The sequence below is a fragment of the Octopus bimaculoides genome, chromosome 29 (assembly GCF_046866305.1).
Source record: "Octopus bimaculoides isolate indiv1 chromosome 29, ASM4686630v1, whole genome shotgun sequence".
NCBI lineage: Eukaryota > Metazoa > Mollusca > Cephalopoda > Octopoda > Octopodidae > Octopus > Octopus bimaculoides.
This window is the reverse complement of record NC_142956.1, coordinates 9,785,514-9,807,715: the sequence shown is the minus strand read 5'-3', so window position 1 is coordinate 9,807,715 and position 22,202 is coordinate 9,785,514. Positions and strand designations below refer to the sequence as shown.

The 22,202-nt window shown below is 30.2% G+C and overlaps 1 protein-coding gene and 2 long non-coding RNA genes across 11 annotated transcripts in view; 2 read left to right on the top strand and 1 right to left on the bottom strand.

Annotated features, from left to right (window-relative positions):
- The window catches only part of LOC149130342 (uncharacterized), a 33,647-nt gene that overhangs the window by 683 nt on the left and 10,762 nt on the right, over positions 1 to 22,202 (top strand). The gene's annotated exons all lie outside the window — the stretch shown is intronic.
- On the top strand, positions 819 to 21,768 carry LOC149130343 (uncharacterized). Of its 2 annotated transcripts, XR_016239017.1 has the most exons (5): positions 1,210 to 2,781; positions 5,146 to 5,293; positions 7,055 to 7,150; positions 18,762 to 18,844; positions 21,632 to 21,768. It is a non-coding gene; the product is annotated as an uncharacterized LOC149130343 (long non-coding RNA). The 2 variants fall into 2 exon arrangements; XR_016239016.1 differs by lacking the exon at positions 18,762 to 18,844 and having other exon boundaries at positions 819 to 2,781.
- The window catches only part of LOC128251240 (uncharacterized), a 126,426-nt gene continuing 111,221 nt past the window's right edge, over positions 6,998 to 22,202 (bottom strand). For 6 of the 8 annotated variants that reach the window (XR_016239011.1, XR_016239012.1, XR_016239013.1 and 3 more), the window contains one exon: positions 21,583 to 21,696. The gene's annotated coding sequence lies outside the window, so the exon portion shown is untranslated. Of the gene's footprint in view, positions 7,118 to 18,679; positions 18,803 to 21,582; positions 21,697 to 22,202 lie in introns of those variants that run through there. The other 2 variants (XR_016239009.1, XR_016239010.1) reach the window with 2 other exon arrangements.

Below are 22,202 nucleotides of genomic sequence, written 5' to 3'. Positions count from 1 at the left end.
GGTTTCAGTCAGTATTTGTATCCGCCATCACTTGTTTACACCCCCAGGACCAGACATTTTCTTTTCGATAATTTATTAAGTTTGATTCGTTCGACGAAAACCGTTCACTGAGAATTACGTTAAGGGAAGACGTCTGTGGAATACACAGCCACTTAAACATTAATTTTACCGTGCTCCAGTCCATTTACCTGGCAAAAATCACTTACACCTGTAATTCAAAGGGACCGGCCTTGTCACATTGTATTTCTTTGTAAATTACGTGAAGAAGACGTGTCTGCGGAATACTCAGCCACTTGCATGCTAATTTTCTGTTGATTGAATTGTAATCAATATGTCACTTTCGCTTCATACTGTTTTATTGACCTTGAAAAATAAAGCTGACAAAGCCAGGATTCGAAATCCGGTCTTCTTAAATTCAATGCCTCTGTATTTTTATTTTATTTATTTTTTTTGTCTCTTGACCACCAAACAGAATGGAAAATGCAGAGAGTCACCTCCCTTGAAACCAACGCGACAAGACCCAATGATATTTATTTAATTATCGTAATTAAAAATATTATTTAATTACTTGGAAATAAAAAATAACAATAATAAAAAAATGTGTAGGAATCCCGGTGTCTTTCCGATAACCAGAAAATCGAAAAATACGGGAAAAGTAAGTTAAAAAACAAAAAAAACGACGCCATTATAAGGTCCTCCCATAACAATTTTTCCGGGTTTTGACACTTTAGCGACATCGCCTCTCCAAAATTTTCAAGAGAAATTTTCGAGATTTGATGTCGCTAAAGTGTCAAAACCCGGGGAAAAAAAAAAATCCCGGCACGTATCGAATTCACTGTCTACAGGTTGACAGTTTTGTTTTCAGCGTCGTTACCCACACGACCATCAAGACAGTTTTGTAATTGTATGTAAAGATGAGATATTTAAAGCTATCCAAGCAAAATTGAATTATAAAAACAACTTTGATGATCTCTATTTTTTATTTACTTTACGGGGATGAAGGTTCAACATGCAGCTAAGTGATCAAGTTTGAGATCCTGGGCCCTGATATGAGAAGTATACTTCCAAAACAAAGCAAATTTCGTCTTAGCAAGAATTGAACTCTAACCCCAGAGTATGATGATTCAGTGTCTATAATGATTACATTGTATATGATTAGATTCTTCGACGACATCCAAGTATGATGATTCATTATAGACACTGAATCATCATACTTGGATGTCGTCGAAGAATCTAATCATTATTTCCAGTACCTTAGGCTGGAAACACTATTTTCTGACATCATTTTCATTATTACTCACTCACTACGAGGTATACTTCTGTATAACTTAATTATTTCTGCATTTTATGAAGCTTTTCTAGAAGAAATTTTTAATTCAGACTCAGATGATGATTTTGAAGGATTTACTCCCGTAGATATCAATGGTGGAATGGTCAGAAGTGACGGTCATTATGTTTATAGTGATGCAACCGAGTAGATGCTATCGTCTACGGCTGGTTGATTTTCAGGAAAATACGGGACACAAGGAAGTACCTGATGGCATTTCTGAGGGGCGACTCTCTTTTGTCACTTCTTTAAAGACAAAATTCTATCTTTGTCAATGAGATAAATATATATGCTAGTCAGGAGAAGGCCAGGTGCCGGCACCTCCTCGTATATCAACACATCGAAGGACACCACTTTTGAAAAACAAATGATATTTGTAGCAGGATTCACTAAACTTTCATCATTTGAGAAGGAAGAAGGGACTTTGGAGGAAGTTATCTTGTGCCAGGTAATTAAAAGTAAGAGACAGAAACAGGTGTGTTGCCGTAGCAGAGTGTAAACAATAAAAACAGAAGAAAGGTGAAAGAAGCTTTTTTTTTTGGTTTGTTGAGGTTTTAACTATTTCAGTTTTAATTGAGTCTTATTTCGTAGTTGTCTTGACGGTCTTGTGGGTAAAGACCTGAGTGCTATCAACTTTGAATACTCTGGGGTTAGAGTTCAATTCTTGCTAAGACGAAATTTGTTTTGGAAGTATACTTCTCATATCAGGGCCCAGGATCTCAAACTTGATCACTTAGCTGCATGTTGAACCTTCATCCCCGTAAAGTAAATAAAAAATAGAGATCATCAAAGTTGTTTTTATAATTCAATTTTGCTTGGATAGCTTTAAATATCTCATCTTTACATACAATTACAAAGCTGTCTTGATGGTCGTGTGGGTAACGACGCTGGAGACAAAACTGTCAACCTGTAGACAGTGAGTTCGACACGTGCCGGGATTATTAGTTTTTTTTTAAATTGAATTCTGGGAAAAGTTAGGTTTATAAATCCTAATTTTCACTTATAAAATTGCCGCCAGTAAGATGGAACAGTGGTGCGAGAGGTGGAAGGGGCGTTGGGGCGCGTACAGGTGGTCTAGGCTGCCTGGTTCGCGCCCCCCTTCCTCTTTCACTTCTTTCATCGCCGGACCATTGACCCTGGCGGGTTTTTACCTCGCCTCATCATTTTTCCTCCTACTCCAGTCCCCCTCCTACTCCTAACCCTCCTAGATACTCCTAATTCTCAAAGACGAAATTAATTAAATAAATAATAATTAATTAATTAAAAAAAAAACAAAATAAACATACATTTCGTACGAAATACCTGCTGAAGAAATACAGCTAGCTTTACTGATTGAGTGTTTACGAATCGATGTATGTAATTGATACATGTAAAGCCATTCCAGAATCGACCCTCTCTGATTGAAGTCGCGTAATTGAAGCCGAGGAAGGATTAAGAATTAAGGCTGCAACAAGGTAGGCAAAGAATAGAATCTTTTTTCTTTTTATACCCATTGTCTTTTACCGTCGCCTTTTAATGCGTTTTACACGAACAAATTGACACAGGAGTCTTAATTTTTGGTTTAATGTGAACACCCGGCCATATATACGTATGTATATTGACATTCATTGGCAAATATTCGGTTGTCCGCGCCGGTCATTACAATTTTGCAAATGTAATAAATATCTTTGGAAAGAAAACTTTGCTCCAACGAACCGAAGGAGCAATGAAATGTCATTTATCGCCCATTACATCTCGTACAGACAAGTGGGGGTAAAAACATAGAACGAATGAATATGAGGATGTAATGGCTACTACTGAACATCACTTCCGAGTAGTATCATTTAAATGTGTCTGGCATCAAGCTTATCATTCTATTATCTTTGTTAAGTAAACTGTGCATCTACTGTTTCATAAATCCACCACAGGTGACAAATGTCCATAAAAATCTATCTCTGTCCCCAATGGGTCTATTGCCTCACCAAAGTGTCCTTTTTTTTTTTTGTAGCTTTTTCAATCAGTAATAACACATTGCCTACTTGGAACTTTCAATGTCTCTTCTTCTCTGACTATAAAAAACTTGTTTATTTTCTCTTCAATCGCTGCATTTGTCCAATGTTAAAAATCCTGTAGATGTTTTATATTGTGTTTGTGTAATCAATTGGTGGATATTCTGTTGTTGGAGTTACTGGGCTTTATGTTTGGTTGGGGATTCTAGAGTGATTAGTGTAATTCTGGTGTGTGGGCATTTGTGTATCACTCTGTTCTTTTCTCTAGAGTTCTTGGTTTCCTTTCTCTTCATCTGGAGCCAGTCAGGGGCTACTGGCATCGACCACTTTCGCATGGTGCTCTTTTCATGCCCCAAAGAACAAAAATAAAAATAGGACTGCAGCTGGAAGTGCTCAGGTGTTACTGGGGCAGGCATTGATGATTCAGCGCTTAGGAATGCTTCTGTCGGAGAAAATGTAGACCTTATTAAATATGCAAGGACCCCGAAACTTATGTCCTCTTAAGGGGTTTTTGCTTAAAAAAAAAATCTCTGTAAATGTAGTAGTTAGAGAGGAGAATAATTTGGTTAGGGGATATATTGGCAGCACTATTGAATTTAAAAGGAGATATCGGGTCCACATGAGCTCATTTTCGAATGCCAAATACTCCAATTCTACTACATTGGCATATTATATTCATGATTTGAAGAGGAGGAATATGAGCTATACTATTGAATGGTTAGGCCTATCCAAAGCCCCCCCCCCTACACACTTTAATGCTAATGTAGATTATGCTTAAGGGAATTGTACTTGATTGGCCAAACACCTTAATATATTTTCTTATGTGCTCCCTTTCTGTAATAGGTTTTTCTCAACATTCTTGAGTAGTTATAAAATTCAAATCAGATGCCCACCTGAGCTGTGATCTTGAATTGAATCTGTAGCAAATTTTCTTTTATCTAAATTTAATTATTGACCTTTGAAATGCATATATTTTTCTTTGTTCGACTCGTGTTAGCTTTTATTCGTGCATACCATTTGGGGCCCTGTTGTTTTGACCTATTGGAATGTTTATTCATTATACCTTTCAGTTTAGTCAACCATTTCATCAATTGCAGCAGCTTCATAACTAATTCAGTTCTCTGATAGCTTAGTTGTATATCTGATATGCTTTTATAATTACTGTTGTACTGAATAATTATTGATAGATCTAGATTAGCAACAGTCAGTGCTACTATCACCAAGTGAAAATCTAGGTTACTTTAGGTGAGCCTAATAACTGATGGTTTTGGGGTGTTGTTGTTTGTCACTCTTGGTGAGCCCTTGACAGTATACAACTAAGCTATTACTGTACATATATATATTTATTCAGTTATTATGTCACAGGCCTCTGTGAAGTGCAACACCTAACCAACAGTGGGGCTCATTGCTGGTTCCACTCCAGTACCCGGTGTGGGGCATAGGCTAATGTACGGAATACAAGCCAAATGATTGAAGTAATAATAATACAGTAAGGTTTTCTTGAAGCATTCACAGGTGTGGTTACGTGATAGAGAAGTTTGCTTGCCAACCATTCGGTCCCACTGCAGATATATGTGCGTCTGTGTTGGTGTTTACATCCTCATGAAAGACACAAAATATGTACCAGGCTATTCTGGTCAGAAAGCTTAGCAAGAGCCTATGTATACATTTTAATTAAAATATATTTCGTTTTTGCTAGATTAGATTTGTTTCATTAAATTACCAAATTTCTCCTCAAACGTTAAACCCACCCCAACATAGAATATTCTCTTCCATTCCATAAGTCGGTATAGTGTACATTTAAAGACTGGATTATGTTTTTTCAATCAGGTTTCAAAGTTGTTGCAGTGTTTCTGTCATGTGCTGTGAAAAAGGGGTAAGTGATACGAGGGATCTCGGATTATACAACACTGCTTCAGACAAACCTATCCAACCCATGAGCCTGTGGAAGAAGAGGTGATGAGGAAGACATGGAAAGGTAGGCAAACTCTTATATACACACAAGCACATACATTACTCAATTCATAATATATACACATACATACATCACTAGATTCATAATATATACACATACATCACTAGATTCATAATATATACACATACATACATTACTAGATTCATAATATATACACACACAGACTACTTGATTCATAATATATACACATACATTACTAGATTCATAATATATACACACATTACTCAATTCATAATATATACACATACATTACTCGATTCATAATATATACACATACATACATTACTCGATTCATAATATATACACATACATACATTACTCGATTCATAATATATACACACAAGCACACACATTACTCGATTCATAATATATACACATACATACATTACTCGATTCATAATATATACACACAAGCACACACATTACTCGATTCATAATATATACACACACCTTACTAGATTCATAATATATACACACACACACACACATTACTCGATTCATAATATATACCACATACATACATCACTAGATTCATAATATATACACATACATATATTACCCCATTCATAATATATGCACACATTACTCAATTCATAATATATACCACACACATACATCACTAGATTCATAATATATACACATACATACATTACTCGATTCATAATATATACACACACAAGCACATACATTACTCGATTCACATACCTGATATGCTTTTATAATTACTGTTGTACTGAATAATTATTGATAGATCTAGATTAGCAACAGCCAGTGCTACTATCACCAACTGAAAATCTAGGTTACTTTAGGTGAGCCTAATAACTGATGGTTTTTGGGTGTTGTTGTTTGTCACACTTGGTGAGCCCTTGACAGTATACAACTAAGCTATTACTGTACATATATACATTTATTCAGTTATTATGTCACAGGTCTCTGTGAAGTGCAACACCTAACCAACAGTGGGGCTCATTGCTGGTTCCACTCCAGTACCCGGTGTTGTACGATGTGGGGTATAGGCTAATGTACGGAATACAAGCGAAATGATTGAAGTAATAATAATACAGTAAGGTTTTCTTGAAGCATTGACAGGTGTGGTTATGTGATAGAGAAGTTTGCTTCCCAACCATTCAGCCCCCCTGTGCTGGTGCCACGTAAAAAGCACTGTGGTGTCAGGAGTGCTGCAATTATGAATCTGTGGCTCATGCGTCCTGGCATCTCTTGTGGGTACTTTTCTAGCCAGAAGTTGATAATCGTTTCTATACCCTAATCGTGTGGGATTATATTGTACAAATGATACCAACAGGGTTCCTTCACTCATTGTCTTCGGGAGGTGGTTTAGCATGTCTAAGTCATCCCTGATGAAGCTTTTCACGGTCTGAGCAAGATGCCGAGGAAGTTGCTCAAATGGTGGGTCAGCAATGATGGGCCTCAGTTTGAGGCCAGTAGGGGGAGGATCATTAATGCATAGGCTTGGAGAAACTCTGCAAGCTTTAGAAATATCTGGATTTTTGTGTATCTGAGGTAATCCGTAGAATAGAGTAGGTCTGTATTTGAAGAGGATAAGTTTTAAAGAGTCTTCTGTATTGTACTCATAGTAAATATTATTTTCCATCGTGGAGAGTATTCACTTCTTGTAGTACTACCGCACTTCCTTTGTTAGTTACTGTTAGTAAGTGAAATATATGTATAAATGATAACAAACAGACATTGTCTTTTAACTCTTTATTGACACATTAACATTGTCTTGTATTTTCTTACATTCAGAGCCAGGTACTTCTTTGTCCAGCCCGCCAGAGTAACTGCTTGGTTTCCGGAGAAAGAGGTCGTCTTGTTGATGAAAATAAATCAATAAAACAAAAAGTGCGTCTATTTTATTTAATTAAAAGTATGATAATTTAGTACCTACAATGTTTAAATATGATCATATACTTAGATTCTACAACAATTAAGTATGACAATTTGGTGTTTATAACGATTACATTCTATATAATTAAATTCTGGCATAGTTTAGTGTCTAAAATGATTACATTCTATATAATTAGATTCCACATTAGTTTAGTGTCTGTAATAATTAGATTCTATATAGTTCGATACCACATTAGTTTAGTGTCTGTAATGATTAGATTCTATATAGTTCGATTCCACAATAGTTTAGTGTCTGTAATGATTAGATTCTATATAGTTATATGCCACATTAGTTTAGTGTCTGTAATGATTAGATTCTATATAGTTATATACCACATTAGTTTAGTGTCTGTAATGATTAGATTTTATATAGTTCGATTCCACATTAGTGTCTGTAATGATTAGATTCTATATAGTTCGATTCCACATTAGTTTAGTGTCTGTAATGATTAGATTCTATATAGTTCGATTCCACATTAGTTTAGTGTCTGTAATGATTAGATTCTATATAGTTATATTCCACATTAGTTTAGTGTCTGTAATGATTAGATTCTATATAGTTCGATTCCACATTAGTTTAGTGTCTGCAATGATTAGATTCTATATAGTTATATTCTATATGCTTAGATACAACATTAGTTTAGTGTCTGTAATGATTAGATTTTATATAGTTCGATTCCACATTAGTGTCTGTAATGATTAGATTCTATATAGTTATATACCACATTAGTTTAGTGTCTGTAATGATTAGATTTTATATAGTTCGATTCCACATTAGTGTCTGTAATGATTAGATTCTATATAGTTCGATTCCACATTAGTTTAGTGCCTGTAATGATTAGATTTTATATAGTTCGATTCCACATTAGTTTAGTGTCTGTAATGATTAGATTCTATATAGTTCGATTCCACATTAGTTTAGTGCCTGTAATGATTAGATTCTATATAGTTCGATTCCACATTAGTTTAGTGCCTGTAATGATTAGATTCTATGTAGTTCGATTCAACATTAGTTTAGTGTCTGTAATGATTATATACCACATTAGTTTAGTGTCTGTAATGATTAGATTCTATATAGTTATATTCTATATGGTTAGATACAACATTAGTTTAGTGTCTGTAATGATTAGATTCTATATAGTTCGATTGTACATTAGTTTAGTGTCTGTAATGATTAGATTTTATATAGTTCGATTCCACATTAGTTTAGTGTCTGTAATGATTAGATTCTATATGGTTAGATACAACATTAGTTTAGTGTCTGTAATGATTAGATTCTATATAGTTCGATTCCACATTAGTTTAGTGTCTGTAATGATTAGATTCTATATAGTTATATTCTATATGGTTAGATACAACATTAGTTTAGTGTCTGTAATGATTAGATTTTATATAGTTCGATTCCACATTAGTTTAGTGCCTGTAATGATTAGATACAACATTAGTTTAGTGTCTGTAATGATTAGATTCTATATAGTTAGATACAACATTAGTTTAGTGCCTGTAATGATTAGATTCTATATAGTTCGATTCCACATTAGTTTAGTGTCTGTAATGATTAGATTCTATATAGTTAGATACAACATTAGTTTAGTGTCTGTAATGATTAGATCCTATATAGTTATATTCTATATGGTTAGATACAACATTAGTTTAGTGCCTGTAATGATTAGATTCTATATAGTTATATACCACATTAGTTTAGTGTCTGTAATGATTAGATTCTATATAGTTCGATTCCACATTAGTTTAGTGTCTGTAATGATTAGATTCTATATAGTTAGATACAACATTAGTTTAGTGTCTGTAATGATTAGATTCTATATAGTTCGATTCCACATTAGTTTAGTGTCTGTAATGATTAGATTCTATATAGTTAGATACAACATTAGTTTAGTGTCTGTAATGATTAGATTCTATATAGTTAGATACAACATTAGTTTAGTGTCTGTAATGATTAGATTCTATATAGTTCGATTCCACATTAGTTTAGTGTCTGTAATGATTAGATTCTATACAGTTCGATTCTACATTAGTTTAGTGTCTGTAATGATTAGATTCTATATAGTTCGATTCCACATTAGTTTAGTGTCTGTAATGATTAGATTTTATATAGTTCGATTCCACATTAGTTTAGTCCCTGTAATGATTAGATACAACATTAGTTTAGTGTCTGTAATGATTAGATTCTATATAGTTCGATTGTACATTAGTTTAGTGTCTGTAATGATTAGATTTTATATAGTTCGATTCCACATTAGTTTAGTGTCTGTAATGATTAGATTCTATATAGTTCGATTGTACATTAGTTTAGTGTCTGTAATGATTAGATTCTATATAGTTCGATTGTACATTAGTTTAGTGTCTGTAATGATTAGATTTTATATAGTTCGATTCCACATTAGTTTAGTGTCTGTAATGATTAGATTCTATATAGTTAGATACAACATTAGTTTAGTGTCTGTAATGATTAGATTCTATATAGTTCGATTCCACATTAGTTTAGTGTCTGTAATGATTAGATTCTATATAGTTCGATTGTACATTAGTTTAGTGTCTGTAATGATTAGATTCTATATAGTTCGATTGTACATTAGTTTAGTGTCTGTAATGATTAGATTTTATATAGTTCGATTCCACATTAGTTTAGTGTCTGTAATGATTAGATTCTATATAGTTATATTCTATATGGTTAGATACAACATTAGTTTAGTGTCTGTAATGATTAGATTTTATATAGTTCGATTCCACATTAGTTTAGTGTCTGTAATGATCAGATCCTATATAGTTATATTCTATATGGTTAGATACAACATTAGTTTAGTGCCTGTAATGATTAGATTCTATATAGTTATATACCACATTAGTTTAGTGTCTGTAATGATTAGATTCTATATAGTTCGATTCCACATTAGTTTAGTGTCTGTAATGATTAGATTCTATATAGTTCGATTCCACATTAGTTTAGTGTCTGTAATGATTAGATTCTATATAGTTCGATCCCACATTAGTTTAGTGTCTGTAATGATTAGATTCTATATAGTTCGATTCCACATTAGTTTAGTGTCTGTAATGATTAGATTCTATATAGTTATATACAACATTAGTTTAGTGTCTGTAATGATTAGATTCTATATAGTTCGATTCAACATTAGTTTAGTGTCTGTAATGATTAGATTCTATATAGTTATATTCTATATGGTTAGATACAACATTAGTTTAGTGTCTGTAATGATTAGATTCTATATAGTTCGATTCCACATTAGTTTAGTGCCTGTAATGATTAGATACAACATTAGTTTAGTGTCTGTAATGATTAGATTCTATATGGTTAGATACAACATTAGTTTAGTGTCTGCAATGATTAGATTTTATATAGTTCGATTCCACATTAGTTTAGTGTCTGTAATGATTAGATCCTATATAGTTCGATTCCACATTAGTTTAGTGTGTGTAATGATTAGATTCTATATAGTTCGATTCCACATTAGTTTAGTGTCTGTAATGATTAGATTCTATATAGTTAGATACAACATTAGTTTAGTGTCTGTAATGATTAGATCCTATATAGTTATATTCTATATGGTTAGATACAACATTAGTTTAGTGCCTGTAATGATTAGATTCTATATAGTTATATACCACATTAGTTTAGTGTCTGTAATGATTAGATTCTATATAGTTATATTCTATATAGTTCGATTCCACATTAGTTTAGTGTCTGTAATGATTAGATTCTATATAGTTAGATACAACATTAGTTTAGTGTCTGTAATGATTAGATTCTATATAGTTCGATTCCACATTAGTTTAGTGTCTGTAATGATTAGATTCTATATAGTTAGATACAACATTAGTTTAGTGTCTGTAATGATTAGATTCTATATAGTTAGATACAACATTAGTTTAGTGTCTGTAATGATTAGATTCTATATAGTTAGATACAACATTAGTTTAGTGTCTGTAATGATTAGATTCTATATAGTTCGATTCCACATTAGTTTAGTGTCTGTAATGATTAGATTCTATACAGTTCGATTCTACATTAGTTTAGTGTCTGTAATGATTAGATTCTATATAGTTCGATTCCACATTAGTTTAGTGTCTGTAATGATTAGATTTTATATAGTTCGATTCCACATTAGTTTAGTCCCTGTAATGATTAGATACAACATTAGTTTAGTGTCTGTAATGATTAGATTCTATATAGTTCGATTGTACATTAGTTTAGTGTCTGTAATGATTAGATTTTATATAGTTCGATTCCACATTAGTTTAGTGTCTGTAATGATTAGATTCTATATAGTTCGATTGTACATTAGTTTAGTGTCTGTAATGATTAGATTCTATATAGTTCGATTGTACATTAGTTTAGTGTCTGTAATGATTAGATTTTATATAGTTCGATTCCACATTAGTTTAGTGTCTGTAATGATTAGATCCTATATAGTTCGATTCCACATTAGTTTAGTGTCTGTAATGATTAGATTCTATATAGTTATATTCTATATGGTTAGATACAACATTAGTTTAGTGTCTGTAATGATTAGATTTTATATAGTTCGATTCCACATTAGTTTAGTGTCTGTAATGATCAGATCCTATATAGTTATATTCTATATGGTTAGATACAACATTAGTTTAGTGCCTGTAATGATTAGATTCTATATAGTTATATACCACATTAGTTTAGTGTCTGTAATGATTAGATTCTATATAGTTCGATTCCACATTAGTTTAGTGTCTGTAATGATTAGATTCTATATAGTTCGATTCCACATTAGTTTAGTGTCTGTAATGATTAGATTCTATATAGTTCGATCCCACATTAGTTTAGTGTCTGTAATGATTAGATTCTATATAGTTCGATTCCACATTAGTTTAGTGTCTGTAATGATTAGATTCTATATAGTTCGATTCCACATTAGTTTAGTGTCTGTAATGATTAGATTCTATATAGTTATATTCTATATAGTTCGATTCCACATTAGTTTAGTGTCTGTAATGATTAGATTCTATATAGTTCGATTCAACATTAGTTTAGTGTCTGTAATGATTAGATTCTATATAGTTATATTCTATATGGTTAGATACAACATTAGTTTAGTGTCTGTAATGATTAGATTCTATATAGTTCGATTCCACATTAGTTTAGTGCCTGTAATGATTAGATACAACATTAGTTTAGTGTCTGTAATGATTAGATTCTATATGGTTAGATACAACATTAGTTTAGTGTCTGCAATGATTAGATTTTATATAGTTCGATTCCACATTAGTTTAGTGTCTGTAATGATTAGATCCTATATAGTTCGATTCCACATTAGTTTAGTGTCTGTAATGATTAGATTCTATATAGTTCGATTCCACATTAGTTTAGTGTCTGTAATGATTAGATTCTATATAGTTAGATACAACATTAGTTTAGTGTCTGTAATGATTAGATTCTATATAGTTCGATTCCACATTAGTTTAGTGTCTGTAATGATTAGATTCTATATAGTTAGATACAACATTAGTTTAGTGTCTGTAATGATTAGATTCTATATAGTTAGATACAACATTAGTTTAGTGTCTGTAATGATTAGATTCTATATAGTTCGATTCCACATTAGTTTAGTGTCTGTAATGATTAGATTCTATATAGTTCGATTCCACATTAGTTTAGTGCCTGTAATGATTAGATTCTATGTAGTTCGATTCCACATTAGTTTAGTGTCTGTAATGATTAGATTCTATATAGTTCGATTCCACATTAGTTTAGTGTCTGTAATGATTAGATTCTATATAGTTAGATACAACATTAGTTTAGTGTCTGTAATGATTAGATTCTATATAGTTAGATACAACATTAGTTTAGTGTCTGTAATGATTAGATTCTATATAGTTATATTCCACATTAGTTTAGTGTCTGTAATGATTAGATTCTATACAGTTCGATTCTACATTAGTTTAGTGTCTGTAATGATTAGATTCTATATGGTTAGATACAACATTAGTTTAGTGTCTGTAATGATTAGATTCTATATAGTTCGATTGTACATTAGTTTAGTGTCTGTAATGATTAGATTTTATATAGTTCGATTCCACATTAGTTTAGTCCCTGTAATGATTAGATACAACATTAGTTTAGTGTCTGTAATGATTAGATTCTATATAGTTCGATTGTACATTAGTTTAGTGTCTGTAATGATTAGATTTTATATAGTTCGATTCCACATTAGTTTAGTGTCTGTAATGATTAGATTCTATATAGTTCGATTGTACATTAGTTTAGTGTCTGTAATGATTAGATTCTATATAGTTCGATTGTACATTAGTTTAGTGTCTGTAATGATTAGATTTTATATAGTTCGATTCCACATTAGTTTAGTGTCTGTAATGATTAGATTCTATATAGTTAGATACAACATTAGTTTAGTGTCTGTAATGATTAGATTCTATATAGTTCGATTCCACATTAGTTTAGTGTCTGTAATGATTAGATTCTATATAGTTCGATTGTACATTAGTTTAGTGTCTGTAATGATTAGATTCTATATAGTTCGATTGTACATTAGTTTAGTGTCTGTAATGATTAGATTTTATATAGTTCGATTCCACATTAGTTTAGTGTCTGTAATGATTAGATTCTATATAGTTATATTCTATATGGTTAGATACAACATTAGTTTAGTGTCTGTAATGATTAGATTTTATATAGTTCGATTCCACATTAGTTTAGTGTCTGTAATGATCAGATCCTATATAGTTATATTCTATATGGTTAGATACAACATTAGTTTAGTGCCTGTAATGATTAGATTCTATATAGTTATATACCACATTAGTTTAGTGTCTGTAATGATTAGATTCTATATAGTTCGATTCCACATTAGTTTAGTGTCTGTAATGATTAGATTCTATATAGTTCGATTCCACATTAGTTTAGTGTCTGTAATGATTAGATTCTATATAGTTCGATCCCACATTAGTTTAGTGTCTGTAATGATTAGATTCTATATAGTTCGATTCCACATTAGTTTAGTGTCTGTAATGATTAGATTCTATATAGTTATATACAACATTAGTTTAGTGTCTGTAATGATTAGATTCTATATAGTTCGATTCAACATTAGTTTAGTGTCTGTAATGATTAGATTCTATATAGTTATATTCTATATGGTTAGATACAACATTAGTTTAGTGTCTGTAATGATTAGATTCTATATAGTTCGATTCCACATTAGTTTAGTGCCTGTAATGATTAGATACAACATTAGTTTAGTGTCTGTAATGATTAGATTCTATATGGTTAGATACAACATTAGTTTAGTGTCTGCAATGATTAGATTTTATATAGTTCGATTCCACATTAGTTTAGTGTCTGTAATGATTAGATCCTATATAGTTCGATTCCACATTAGTTTAGTGTGTGTAATGATTAGATTCTATATAGTTCGATTCCACATTAGTTTAGTGTCTGTAATGATTAGATTCTATATAGTTAGATACAACATTAGTTTAGTGTCTGTAATGATTAGATCCTATATAGTTATATTCTATATGGTTAGATACAACATTAGTTTAGTGCCTGTAATGATTAGATTCTATATAGTTATATACCACATTAGTTTAGTGTCTGTAATGATTAGATTCTATATAGTTATATTCTATATAGTTCGATTCCACATTAGTTTAGTGTCTGTAATGATTAGATTCTATATAGTTAGATACAACATTAGTTTAGTGTCTGTAATGATTAGATTCTATATAGTTCGATTCCACATTAGTTTAGTGTCTGTAATGATTAGATTCTATATAGTTAGATACAACATTAGTTTAGTGTCTGTAATGATTAGATTCTATATAGTTAGATACAACATTAGTTTAGTGTCTGTAATGATTAGATTCTATATAGTTAGATACAACATTAGTTTAGTGTCTGTAATGATTAGATTCTATATAGTTCGATTCCACATTAGTTTAGTGTCTGTAATGATTAGATTCTATACAGTTCGATTCTACATTAGTTTAGTGTCTGTAATGATTAGATTCTATATAGTTCGATTCCACATTAGTTTAGTGTCTGTAATGATTAGATTTTATATAGTTCGATTCCACATTAGTTTAGTCCCTGTAATGATTAGATACAACATTAGTTTAGTGTCTGTAATGATTAGATTCTATATAGTTCGATTGTACATTAGTTTAGTGTCTGTAATGATTAGATTCTATATAGTTCGATTGTACATTAGTTTAGTGTCTGTAATGATTAGATTTTATATAGTTCGATTCCACATTAGTTTAGTGTCTGTAATGATTAGATCCTATATAGTTCGATTCCACATTAGTTTAGTGTCTGTAATGATTAGATTCTATATAGTTATATTCTATATGGTTAGATACAACATTAGTTTAGTGTCTGTAATGATTAGATTTTATATAGTTCGATTCCACATTAGTTTAGTGTCTGTAATGATCAGATCCTATATAGTTATATTCTATATGGTTAGATACAACATTAGTTTAGTGCCTGTAATGATTAGATTCTATATAGTTATATACCACATTAGTTTAGTGTCTGTAATGATTAGATTCTATATAGTTCGATTCCACATTAGTTTAGTGTCTGTAATGATTAGATTCTATATAGTTCGATTCCACATTAGTTTAGTGTCTGTAATGATTAGATTCTATATAGTTCGATCCCACATTAGTTTAGTGTCTGTAATGATTAGATTCTATATAGTTCGATTCCACATTAGTTTAGTGTCTGTAATGATTAGATTCTATATAGTTCGATTCCACATTAGTTTAGTGTCTGTAATGATTAGATTCTATATAGTTATATTCTATATAGTTCGATTCCACATTAGTTTAGTGTCTGTAATGATTAGATTCTATATAGTTCGATTCAACATTAGTTTAGTGTCTGTAATGATTAGATTCTATATAGTTATATTCTATATGGTTAGATACAACATTAGTTTAGTGTCTGTAATGATTAGATTCTATATAGTTCGATTCCACATTAGTTTAGTGCCTGTAATGATTAGATACAACATTAGTTTAGTGTCTGTAATGATTAGATTCTATATGGTTAGATACAACATTAGTTTAGTGTCTGCAATGATTAGATTTTATATAGTTCGATTCCACATTAGTTTAGTGTCTGTAATGATTAGATCCTATATAGTTCGATTCCACATTAGTTTAGTGTCTGTAATGATTAGATTCTATATAGTTCGATTCCACATTAGTTTAGTGTCTGTAATGATTAGATTCTATATAGTTAGATACAACATTAGTTTAGTGTCTGTAATGATTAGATTCTATATAGTTCGATTCCACATTAGTTTAGTGTCTGTAATGATTAGATTCTATATAGTTAGATACAACATTAGTTTAGTGTCTGTAATGATTAGATTCTATATAGTTAGATACAACATTAGTTTAGTGTCTGTAATGATTAGATTCTATATAGTTCGATTCCACATTAGTTTAGTGTCTGTAATGATTAGATTCTATATAGTTCGATTCCACATTAGTTTAGTGCCTGTAATGATTAGATTCTATGTAGTTCGATTCCACATTAGTTTAGTGTCTGTAATGATTAGATTCTATATAGTTCGATTCCACATTAGTTTAGTGTCTGTAATGATTAGATTCTATATAGTTAGATACAACATTAGTTTAGTGTCTGTAATGATTAGATTCTATATAGTTAGATACAACATTAGTTTAGTGTCTGTAATGATTAGATTCTATATAGTTATATTCCACATTAGTTTAGTGTCTGTAATGATTAGATTCTATACAGTTCGATTCTACATTAGTTTAGTGTCTGTAATGATTAGATTCTATATGGTTAGATACAACATTAGTTTAGTGTCTGTAATGATTAGATTCTATATAGTTCGATTGTACATTAGTTTAGTGTCTGTAATGATTAGATTCTATATAGTTCGATTCCACATTAGTTTAGTGTCTGTAATGATTAGATTCTATATAGTTATATTCTATATGGTTAGATACAACATTAGTTTAGTGTCTGTAATGATTAGATTTTATATAGTTTGATTCCACATTAGTTTAGTGCCTGTAATGATTAGATACAACATTAGTTTAGTGCCTGTAATGATTAGATTCTATATAGTTCGATTCCACATTAGTTTAGTGTCTGTAATGATTAGATTCTATATGGTTAGATACAACATTAGTTTAGTGTCTGCAATGATTAGATTTTATATAGTTCGATTCCACATTAGTTTAGTGTCTGTAATGATTAGATCCTATATAGTTATATTCTATATGGTTAGATACAACATTAGTTTAGTGCCTGTAATGATTAGATTCTATATAGTTATATACCACATTAGTTTAGTGTCTGTAATGATTAGATTCTATATAGTTCGATTCAACATTAGTTTAGTGTCTGTAATGATTATATACCACATTAGTTTAGTGTCTGTAATGATTAGATTCTATATAGTTATATTCTATATGGTTAGATACAACATTAGTTTAGTGTCTGTAATGATTAGATTCTATATAGTTATATTCTATATGGTTAGATACAACATTAGTTTAGTGTCTGTAATGATTAGATTTTATATAGTTCGATTCCACATTAGTTTAGTGCCTGTAATGATTAGATACAACATTAGTTTAGTGCCTGTAATGATTAGATTCTATATAGTTCGATTCCACATTAGTTTAGTGTCTGTAATGATTAGATTCTATATAGTTGTATTCTATATGGTTAGATACAACATTAGTTTAGTGTCTGTAATGATTAGATTTTATATAGTTCGATTCCACATTAGTTTAGTGCCTGTAATGATTAGATACAACATTAGTGTCTGTAATGATTAGATTCTATATAGTTCGATTGTACATTAGTTTAGTGTCTGTAATGATTAGATTCTATATAGTTCGATTCCACATTAGTTTAGTGCCTGTAATGATTAGATTCTATATAGTTCGATTCCACATTAGTTTAGTGCCTGTAATGATTAGATTTTATATAGTTCGATTCCACATTAGTTTAGTATCTGTAATGATTAGATTCTATATAGTTCGAATCCACATTAGTTTAGTGCCTGTAATGATTAGATTCTATGTAGTTCGATTCCACATTAGTTTAGTGTCTGTAATGATTAGATTCTATATGGTTAGATACAACATTAGTTTAGTGTCTGTAATGATTAGATTTTATATAGTTCGATTCCACATTAGTTTAGTGCCTGTAATGATTAGATACAACATTAGTTTAGTGTCTGTAATGATTAGATTCTATATAGTTCGATTCCACATTAGTTTAGTGTCTGTAATGATTAGATTTTATATAGTTCGATTCCACATTAGTTTAGTGTCTGTAATGATTAGATTCTATATAGTTATATTCCACATTAGTTTAGTGCCTGTAATGATTAGATTCTACAACATTTAAGTATGATAATTTAGTTTAATTATGATTACTTTCTAAGTACGATTACTTACCGTTAGTAAGTGAAGTGTATGTATAAATAATAACAAACGCATTGTTTTTTAACTCTTTATTGTCATTGTCTTGTATTTGAAGCCAGCTTCTTTGTCCAGTCCTCCAGAGTAACTGCTTGGTTTCTGGAGGGGAAGAATATGAGAGAGAAACCAAGAAGGCATCTTGTATGTGTATTTTGTTGATGAAATTAAATTAGTAAAATAAAAAAGTGTGTCTATTGTATTTAATTGTGTGTGTTTGCTTATATATTTATGTACGGTGGTGCATCAGCATGGCTGGAACTTTGGAAAGAATATAGATATATACTTATATCTGTGTGAGTATATATGTACACATATGTACAAGAAATCAATTGAATAAAAATTGATAATAATAATGATATTATTGTCTGTGTATATATTATGAATGTAGTTGTGTGTGTGTGTATATATTATGAATCTAGTAATGTATGTGTGTATATTATGAATCGAGTAATGTATGTATGTGTATATATTATGAATTTATGTACAAGAAATCAATTGAATAAAAATTGATAATAATAATGATATTATTGTCTGTGTATATATTATGAATGTAGTAATGTGTGTGTGTATATATTATGAATGTAGTAGTGTGTGTGTGTATATATTATGAATCTAGTAATGTGTATATATTATGAATCTAGTAGTGTATATATTATGAATCGAGTAATGTATGTGTGTATATATTATGAATGTAGTAGTGTGTGTATATATTATGAATCTAGTAATGTATGTGTGTATATTATGAATCGAGTAATGTGTGTGAGTGTATGTATATATTAGGAATGTAGTAGTGTGTGTGTGTATATATTATGAATCTAGTAATGTATGTATGTGTATATATTATGAATCGAGTAATGTGTGTGTGTGTGTGTGTGTATATATTATGAATGTAGTAGTGTGTGTGTGTGTATATTATGAATCTAGTAATGTATGTGTGTATATTATGAATCGAGTAATGTATGTGTGTATATATTATGAATGTAGTAGTAGTGCGTGTGTGTGTATATATTATGAATCTAGTAATGTATGTGTGTATATATTATGAATGTAGTAGTGTGTGTGTGTGTATATATTATGAATCTAGTAATGTATGTGTGTATATATTATGAATGTAGTAGTGTGTGTGTGTGTATATATTATGAATCTAGTAATGTATGTGTGTATATTATGAATCGAGTAATGTATGTGTGTATATATTATGAATGTAGTAGTAGTGCGTGTGTGTGTATATATTATGAATCTAGTAATGTATGTGTGTATATATTATGAATGTAGTAGTGTGTGTGTGTGTATATATTATGAATCTAGTAATGTATGTGTGTATATATTATGAATGTAGTAGTGTGTGTGTGTGTATATATTATGAATCTAGTAATGTATGTGTGTATATTATGAATCGAGTAATGTATGTGTGTATATATTATGAATGTAGTAGTGTGTGTGTGTGTGTATATATTATGAATCTAGTAATGTATGTGTGTATATTATGAATCGAGTAATGTGTGTGAGTGTATGTATATATTAGGAATGTAGTAGTGTGTGTGTGTGTATATATTATGAATCTAGTAATGTATGTATGTGTATATATTATGAATCGAGTAATGTGTGTGTGTGTGTGTTTGTATATATTATGAATGTAGTTGTGTGTGTATATATTATGAATCTAGTAATGTATGTGTGTATATTATGAATCGAGTAATGTATGTATGTGTATATATTATGAATTTATGTACAAGAAATCAATTGAATAAAAATTGATAATAATAATGATATTATTGTCTGTGTATATATTATGAATGTAGTTGTGTGTGTGTGTATATATTATGAATCTAGTAATGTATGTGTGTATATTATGAATCGAGTAATGTATGTATGTGTATATATTATGAATTTATGTACAAGAAATCAATTGAATAAAAATTGATAATAATAATGATATTATTGTCTGTGTATATATTATGAATGTAGTAGTGTGTGTGTGTATATATTATGAATCTAGTAATGTGTATATATTATGAATCTAGTAGTGTGTGTGTGTATATATTATGAATCGAGTAATGTGTGTGTGTGTATATATTATGAATGTAGTAGTGTGTGTGTGTGTATATATTATGAATCTAGTAATGTATGTGTGTATATTATGAATCGAGTAATGTATGTATGTGTATATATTATGAATCGAGTAATGTATGTATGTATGTGTATATATTATGAATTTATGTACAAGAAATCAATTGAATAAAAATTGATAATAATAATGATATTATTGTCTGTGTATATATTATGAATCGAGTAATGTGTGTGTGTATATATTATGAATGTAGTAGTGTGTGTGTGTGTATAAATTATGAATCTAGTAATGTATGTCTGTATATTATGAATCGAGTAATGTATGTATGTGTATATATTATGAATTTATGTACAAGAAATCAATTGAATAATAATAATGATATTATTGTCTGTGTATATATTATGAATCGAGTAATGTGTGTGTGTGTATATATTATGAATGTAGTAGTGTGTGTGTGTATATATTATGAATCTAGTAATGTGTATATATTATGAATCTAGTAGTGTATATATTATGAATCGAGTAATGTGTGTGTGTATATATTATGAATCTAGTAGTGTATATATTATGAATCGAGTAATGTGTGTGTGTATATATTATGAATCTAGTAATGTATGTGTGTATATTATGAATCTAGTAATGTATGTGTGTATATTATGAATCGAGTAATGAATGTAGTAGTGTGTGTATATATTATGAATCGAGTAATGTGTGTGTGTATATATTATGAATCTAGTAATGTATGTGTGTATATTGTGATTACTTACTGTTAGTAAGCGAAGTGTATGTATAAATAATAAAAAACACATTGTTTTTTAACTCTTTATTGTCATTGTCTTGTATTTTCTTATATTCAGAGCCAGGGACATATCAGTTTGAAGCCAGCTTCTTTGTCCAGTCCTCCAGGGTAACTGCTTGGTTTCTGGAGAGGAAGAATATGAGAGAGAAACCAAGAAGGCATCTTGTATGTGTATTTTGTTGATGAAAATAAATTAATAAAATAAAAAAGTGTGTCTATTGTATTTAATTGTTTGTGTTTGCTTATATATTTATGTACGGTGGTGCATCAGCATGGCTGGAACTTTGGAAGGGATATAGATATATACTTATATCTGTGTGAGTATATATGTACAAGAAATCAATTGAAAAAAAATTGGTAATAATAATGATATTATTGTCTGTGTATATATATTATGAATCTACTAATATATGTATATTATGAATCGAGTAAGGTGTGTGTGTATATATTATGATTCGAGTAAGGTGTGTGTGTATATATTATGAATCTAGAAATGAATGTATATATATTATGAATCGAGTAATGTATGTGTATATGTTATGAATCGAGTAATGTATGTGTGTATATATTATGAATCTAGTAATGTGTGTGTGTATATACTATGAATCTAGTAAGGTGCGTGTGTGTGT